The sequence below is a fragment of the Myotis myotis genome, unplaced genomic scaffold (genome assembly GCF_014108235.1).
Source record: "Myotis myotis isolate mMyoMyo1 unplaced genomic scaffold, mMyoMyo1.p scaffold_m19_p_13, whole genome shotgun sequence".
Taxonomy (NCBI): Eukaryota; Metazoa; Chordata; class Mammalia; order Chiroptera; family Vespertilionidae; genus Myotis; species Myotis myotis.
This window is the reverse complement of record NW_023416317.1, coordinates 17,221,491-17,230,280: the sequence shown is the minus strand read 5'-3', so window position 1 is coordinate 17,230,280 and position 8,790 is coordinate 17,221,491.

Sequence of the window (8,790 nt, the reverse complement as noted above, 5' to 3'; positions counted from 1 at the left end):
TTTTATAGCAGATGCCACAAGGCAAAGTAAGGGCGTGATCAAGATGTTTACAACATTCTCGTGGGTTTCAATCCTATTCAACTGCATGCACCTGAACTATATCACTCAGGCACGTGGGACCACATGTTGGGACCACGTGTTGGGACCACAGGTTCAAGTTTACCACTATGGCTGTTGGCTATAATTGTGCTGAGGGCTCTGCCCTCCAAGCTGGGACTTGCAGTGGCAATGAGAGGGCTATGCCCTCTCCTCAGTCCAAGGCTTGAACCTATCCAAAACACTGTAGCTGGGCCCCACAGATACCTTTATCCAGTTTCATGGCTTTAAATATGAAGATAACTCCCAAATATATGTTTGCAGTGTGGACCTTTCCGAGATCCATTGATTATTTGGTATTGCCACTTGGATGTGGACAAGGCATTTATGTCCAAAATGGAACTCATCAATTCCCAACACCCCCCCCCCCAAACCTACTCCCACTTTTACCATCTCTGTAAAAGTCACTTCGATATCATCCCCATTTCATGGCAAATAGGGTTGAATAAATACTTATAAATGGATATAAAAATACTTTTATCTCAACACTTCTGTTGCTAAGTCTGTGAAACATTGGAAGTAAAATTATCTGTATTATTCATTCTTCCAATAAATATTTCAGTGCCTATTACATGTCACTGTTCAAAGTATTGGGGTGAACACAAAATCTCTAACGTCACAGAGCTTCCATTTTGGTGAAAGAATGTGAGTTACCAGCATTCAAGATGAGGTTAAAGATAAAACAACTCTTTAGAATTCAAATTTGGAGACGCGTCCCAGGTCGTGTCCCTGAGCAAATGGAGTGAGCAGCTGAAACTAGTAACATCCACCCCGAATTGGCGAAATTCCTCAGCTGGCGAGACGGTTTGCAGCCGGGAAGAGCAGAACTCCCCTGGAAAGGTAAAAAAACCAGGGATTTGGGCAGGAAAGTTTGCCACACCTCTGAGCCCAGAGAGTCAGAGGGAGACCGCGTGGCAGACAGCCGCGTCCCTTGGGACAGGCAGAGCCCCTGACGGGGGAAAGGAGAACCGCGGGATTCCTGGCGCCGCCGGGGGAATTGAGAGCTGGGTCTGTGATCACAGAGGACTGAGCCTAAAGGGGGCAGCCTGAAGAGCGGACCAGACCATGCAGCCCCGGTAAGAGAAGAAGCTTACAGAAACCAAGCCTTCCCCGTTTCCGGGGAAGCGTTTGTTGTCCGGCCGGCGTTTGTTTGTTTGTTTTCACTAAATCCTGTTCATGGGACATTTTGGATACAGACACTCACCTGTGCTGAAGAGAGGGATAGTGTGCGGAGGAGTGGAATCTGGGGAGAGACTGAGGAGAGAAGGGGGACAGGAAGAGGTGGCAGCGAATTGAGTGCTGAGACACCCCCCCCCCCCCCCAGCCCAGGGCTGAGGCAGCCATTCTTTCCGGAGAGTGAGACTCCTCCCCCAACCCCCAGGCAAGGAACACAGCCACACCCAGATTCCACCCTGTAGGAGATCAAGGATTAAAATAACCTGATCAGTCCCTGGGAGTTAACAGGGTCTGGCCTATAGAGGGATTTTCAATCCCAGCAACAACACAGCACTGATAACTCTTACACAGCCAGCTCTGGGCAGTGAACTTCCACTGGACAGAGAGGCCCTATAGCCTCAGAGGCCAACCCCAGAACACTGCCACCCAGAGGCTGACCCACAAACTGACTCTTTGCTAAACACAAAATAAGGCAGTCTGGGAAACAAATGCGGCTTGCTTTAAAATAAGGACTGTGGTTTATAACACAGAGGAACAGTGTATCGCAGGGAAACTCAACACTCTCCTGAATACCTGGCAGGTCTAAGGCGAGCAACACTGAAGAATAGAAGAACCGAAGGACCTTCACTACTGCAATATATTTTTTTTCTTTTTTCACCTTTTAACTAAGAAACCAATTTTTTTTTCTCTTTTTTTTTCTTTTTTTTCTTTTCTTCTTCTTTTTTTCTTTTTTTTATTTCTTCTTTTTTCCATCACCTGATTTTACCCTTTTAATTACTACCTTCTTATTTTTAACCAGTATTATTACTGCTACCATTTTACCATTTTTTTTTAAAGTGCCATTTTATTTTCTCTTTATTTTATTTTGGGATTAGTGTTCTCCATTCTATTTTCATCGTTATATTATTGGTTGTTTCTAGTTTGCATTCATCTCCAGGGAGCTGTTGCTGGAATTTGTTGGGATTAATGGCTGTTCTATAGGAGTATTCTCCTCATATAAAAAAGTCTCTTCCCCTCTTCCACTTCATTCTCTCTTTTCGCTCTTTTTTTTTCTTTTCTTTTCTTTTCTCGCTTTTATTTTCCCCCCTCCTTTTTCCCAATTTCATTTTTGCACTCCTTTTTTTGGTCCCTACTTTTCTTTTCTTTTTTCTCTTTTATCTTTTTCTCTTCCTTCTTCCTTATCCCCTAATTCTCTTAATTCAGGTGGTCACCTTTATTTGGGGTTATTCATATCGTGAATATATTTGTGTATAGTGCCTGGTACGTGGTGCCTTGTTGTGTTGTATTTTGTGCCTTTAAATCAACGCAGCAGATCCAAGCAACAGCAACCTCCTGAGCACCACACCCTCTGCTGAGGAACAGCAGCTGTACGTGAAACCTTGCCCCACCAGCCAGAAGAGCCACCACAGCTGTGAACAGCACCCACCAGAGGAGCTGCTGCCAACTGAAGAGCAGCTGCTACCGCAACCGCCCGAAGAGCAACCACAGACCAAGGAGTCACTGCCACCAAGGGAGCAGCCACTGAACGACTCAACGTCTAGATATGTCAGCGAGATCAAACATGGGTAGACAAAGAAACCCCCAAAGGAAAGAGAAGGAGGACTCTCCAGAAAAGCAGCTAAGTAATACAGAGGCATGCAACATGACAGAAAAAGAATTCAGAATAAGGGTCCTAGAGTGCATAAACCGGATGGAGGAAAAAATCGACAACCTCTCCAAGAAGCTAGAAGAAACAGATGAAAAAATCAACAACTTAAGTAAGACCCAAGAAGAAATGAAGAGTGATATAGCTGCAATGAAAAACTCCATTGAAAGTATCAACAGTAGACTAGGAGAAGCGGAGGACCGAATTAGTGATTTAGAAGACAAGGAAGCAAAACACACCCAAAACGTACTGCAATTGGAGAAAAAAATGAAAAGACAGGAGGAGAGCCTAAGGGAGCTTTGGGACAACATGAAACGAAACAACATACGAATAATAGGGGTACCAGAACAACAGAAGGATGAACAAGGATTAGAAAACCTATTAGAAGAAATAATATCAGAAAACTTCCCTGAGGTGGGGAAGAAAAAAGTCACACAAGCCCAGAGAGTCCCAAACAAGGTGAACCCAAAAAGACCCACACCAAGACACATCATAATTACCATGGCAAATGTTCAGGACAAAGAGAGAATCTTACAGGCTGCAAGAGAGAGACGGAAAGTTACATACAAGGGATCTCCCATTAGATTGTCAAATGATTTCTCAACAGAAACACATCAGGCCAGAAAAGAATGGACGGAAATTTACAAAGTGATGCAAAGCAAAGGACTGAATCCAAGAATACTCTATCCAGCAAGGCTATCATTCAAACTTGAAGGGGAAATAAGAAGCTTCACAGACAAAAAAAGGCTAAGGGAGTTTATCACCACCAAGCCAGCAATGCAAGGAATGCTAAAGGGACTGGTATAAAAATAAGAAATAAAAAGCTCAGAAAGAAAACAGCCACACAAAAACAGAAATGCCTACAAACAAGTACCTTTCAATAATAACTTTAAACGTAAACGGACTAAATGCTCCAAACAAAAGACATCGAGTGGCTGAATGGATAAAAAAACATGACCCATACATCTGCTGTCTACAAGAAACCCACCTCATTAGAAGGGACTCACACAGACTGAAAGTGAAAGGATGGAAAAATATCTTTCAGGCAAATGGAAAGGAAAAGAAAGCTGGGGTAGCAATACTTATATCGGACAAAATAGACCTCAAAGTGAAGGCCATAACAAGAGATAAGGAAGGCCACTTCATAATACTAAAGGGATCAATACAACAAGAAGATATAACCCTGGTAAACATATATGCACCCAATGCAGGAGCACCCAAATTCATAAAAAAACTCCTGGAGGATATCAAAGGAGAGATCGACAACAATACAATCATTGTAGGGGACTTTAATACACCACTGACAGCACTGGATAAGTCTTCTAGACAAATAATCAGCAAAGATACAGCAATCCTAAATGACTCACTAGATCAGATGGACTTAATAGACATCTTCAGAACACTTCACCCGAAAGCCAGGGAATATACATTCTACTCAAATGCTCATAGGACATATTCAAAAATAGACCATATATTGGGTCACAAGCAAAGTATCCCCAAATTCAAGAAGATTGAAATCATAAAAAGCGTCTTCGCAGACCACGATGGCATAATATTAGAAATAAACTACAATAAAAACAACCCAAAATACTCAAACACCTGGAAGCTGAATAGCATGCTATTAAATATTGATTGGGTTACCAATGAAATCAAAGAAGAAATTCGAAACATCCTGGAAACTAATGACAATGAAAACACAACAATCCAAAACCTATGGGACACAATGAAAGCAGTCCTGAGAGGGAAGTTTATAGCTCTACAGGCCTATCTCAAAAAACAAGAAAAAATGGTAGTAAATCATCTAACTCTACAACTCAAAGAGTTAGAAAGAGAGCAACAAGAAAACCCCAGAGTGAGCAGAAGGAAGGAGATAATAAAGATTAGAGCAGAAATAAATGACATAGAGACCAAAAAAACAATACAGAAAATCAATGAAACCAAGAGCTGGTTCTTTGAAAGGATAAACAAGATTGACAAACCTCTAGCCAGACTCACCAAGAAGCAAAGAGAGAGGACCCAAATAAACAAAATCAGAAACGATAGAGGCGAAATAACAACAGACCCCACAGAAATACAAATGATTGTTAAAAAATACTATGGACAGCTCTACTCCAACAAACTAGACAACCTGGAGGAAATGGACAAATTCCTAGAAAAATACAACATTCCAAAACTCAATCAGGAAGAATCTAAAAATCTCAACAGGCCAATAACTATGGAAGAAATTGAAGCAGTCATCAAAAAGCTTCCAGCAAACAAAAGCCCAGGACCAGACGGCTTCACAGGGGAGTTTTACCAAACATTCAAGGAAGAACTGAAACCTATCCTCCTCAGACTACTACAAAAAATTCAAGAGGAAGGAACACTTCCAAGCTCATTCTATGAAGCCAGCATCACCCTAATACCAAAACCAGGTAAAGACAACACAATGAAAGAGAATTACAGGCCAATATCCCTCATGAACATAGATGCCAAAATCCTCAACAAAATCTTAGCAAATCGGATCCAGCAGTACATCAGAAAGATCATACACCATGACCAAGTAGGATTTATCCCAGGGATGCAAGGATGGTACAATATCCGCAAATCAATAAACGTGATACATCACATAAACAAATTGAAAGAAAAAAACCACATGGTCATATCAATTGATGCAGAAAAAGCATTTGACAAAATTCAACACCCATTTTTGATAAAAGCTCTCAGCAAGGTGGGAGTAGAAGGATCATACCTCAACATAATAAAAGCCATATATGACAGGCCCACAGCCAACATCATACTCAATGGACAAAAACTAACACCATTCCCCCTAAGAACAGGAACAAGACAGGGATGCCCCCTCTCACCACTCCTCTTCAACATAGTACTGGAAGTGTTAGCCATTGCAATTCGGCAAGAAGAAGAAATAAAAGGCATCCAAATTGGAAAAGAGGAAGTAAAACTGTCCTTATTTGCAGACGACATGATATTATACATACAAAACCCTAGAGACTCCATCAAAAAGCTACTGGACTTAATACATGAATTTGGCAATGTAGCAGGATACAAAATTAACCCCAAGAAATCCGAGGCATTTCTATACACCAATAGTGAACTTTCAGAAAGAGAGATTATAAAAACAATCCCGTTTACCATCGCACCAAAAAAATTAAGCTACCTAGGAATAAACTTAACTAAAGAGGTAAAAGACCTCTACTCAGAAAACTACAGGACGTTGAAAAATGATATAGAGGAAGACATAAACAGATGGAAGAACATACCGTGTTCATGGATTGGTAGAATCAACATCATTAAAATGTCCATACTACCCAAAGCAATCTATAAATTCAATGCACTTCCCATTAAAATACCAATGGCATACTTCAGAGATCTAGAACGAACTCTCCAAAAATTCATCTGGAATAAAAAAAGACCCCGAATAGCTGCAGCAATCCTGAAAAAGACCAAAGTAGGTGGGATCTCAATACCAGATATCAAGATGTATTACAAAGCCACTGTTCTCAAAACTGCCTGGTACTGGCACAAGAATAGGCATATAGATCAATGGAATAGAATAGAGAGCCCAGAAATCGGCCCGAACCAATATGCTCAATTAATATTTGACAAAGGAGGCAAGAACATACAATGGAGCCAAGATAGTCTCTTCAATAAATGGTGTTGGGAAAATTGGACAGATATATGCAAGAAAATGAAACTAGACCACCAACTTACACCATACACAAAAATAAACTCAAAATGGATAAAGGACTTAAATGTACGACAGGAAACCATAAAAATTCTAGAAGAATCCAAAGGCAACAAAATCTCAGACATATGCCGAAGCAATTTCTTCACTGATACAGCTCCTAGGGCACTTGAAACGAAAGAGAAAATGAACAAATGGGACTACATCAAAATAAAAAGCTTCTGCACAGCAAAAGAAACCATCAACAAAACAACGAGAAAACCCACTGTGTGGGAAAACATATTTGCCAATGTCATATCTGATAAGGGCCTAATCTCCAAAATTTATAGGGAACTCATACAACTTAACAAAAGGAAGATAAACAATCCAATCAAAAAATGGGCAAAGGACCTAAATAGACACCTTTCAAAAGAGGACATTCAGAAAGCCAAGAGACATATGAAAACATGCTCAAAGTCACTAATCATCCGAGAGATGCAAATCAAAACAACAATGAGGTACCATCTCACACCTGTCAGAATGGCTATCATCAACAAATCAACAAACGACAAGTGCTGGAGAGGATGTGGAGAAAAAGGAACACTTGTGCACTGCTGGTGGGAATGCAGACTGGTGCAGCCACTATGGAAGACAGTATGGAGTTTCCTTAAAAAACTGAAAATGGAACTCCCATTTGACCCTGTGATCCCACTTCTAGGAATATATCCCAAGAAACCAGAAACACCAATCAGAAAGTATATATGCACCCCTATGTTCATAGCAGCACAATTCACCATAGCTAAGATCTGGAAACAGCCTAAGTGCCCATCAGTAGATGAATGGATTAGAAAACTGTGGTACATCTACACGATGGAATACTATGCTGCTCTAAAAAGGAAGGTACTCTTACCATTTGCAACGTCATGGATGGAACTGGAGAGCATTATGCTAAGTGAAATAAGCCAGTCAATGAAGGAAAAATACCACATGATCTCACTCATTCATGGATAATAGAGACCATTATAAACTTTTGAACAATAATAGATACAGAGGCAGAGCTGCCTCAAACAGATTGTCAAACTGCAGCGGGAAGGCCGGGGAGGGTTGCGGGGCAGGAGGTAGGGGGGTAAGAGATCAACTAAAGGACTTGTATGCATGCATATAAGCATAACCAGTGGACATAAGACATTGGGGGATAGGGGAGGCTAGGGGACTGTCTAGGGCGGGGGGATAAAATGGACACATATGTAATACCCTTTGTAATACTTTAAGCAATAAAAATTTAAAAAAAAAAAAAAAAAAAAAAAAAAAAGAATTCAAATTTGACTAGATAGCATTGAAGTCTGTATATTTAAGGACCACTTAGTCTTCATTTTGTATCTTCATTTTGTAGCTCAGTTTTGCTGGTTATGGCTTTATAAATACTCCGATAATTATATACAGCAGCAAATCAAACACCTTGTATTAAAGACTTATGGGACAAATGTTTCTATATAAAAATTCAAAAACACAGATGTATGCATACTACTGAAATAAATACAATGTGATTTATTTATATATGAGAACAAATTAACAATGAACATTTTCAGAAGTTGAAAAAGGACACCAACAGTACTAAATACATAGCCTTTTAATTTTCTTCAAATTTGGAGTTTTAATTATATAAAGATGAGTAGTCAATTATGTAACCTAAAAATATTTACTTATTAAACTATATTAACACTTTCAATAAACTATACAAAAAGATAATGAGACAAACATGTGCATTTATAGAATTGCATGTCAGTCATGCCAGATCCCTGTGAGGGAATTCCCAACACGACCTCATTCGTCTGTGAGGACACAGATTAATTCTTGTTTAGACATACACATTCATTTACTTGTCCAGCCTGGTCAGCCCTCCATTGCTAGATGGTTTCCTTCTGCTATGAATGTGCATGTCCATTTGTCTGCTTCTTAGAGCAGACATTTACCTATAAAAGAAAGCATTACAATAATTAGTTGCTAGTTATTCATTCAGATCTGTCTGAAAAATCCAACAATCATTACATGTTATAAACCTGTTTCAGAAGATATTTTGATAATAAAAGCAAAGGATTTTTCAAGGATTAGGATAGAAATATTTTTCCAAATAATGTGTTAGGCAGCTTCTATTTTCTTAAAGAACTTCCTAAGGAGGCATTTACAAAATAAAATCCCTGTAGAATAA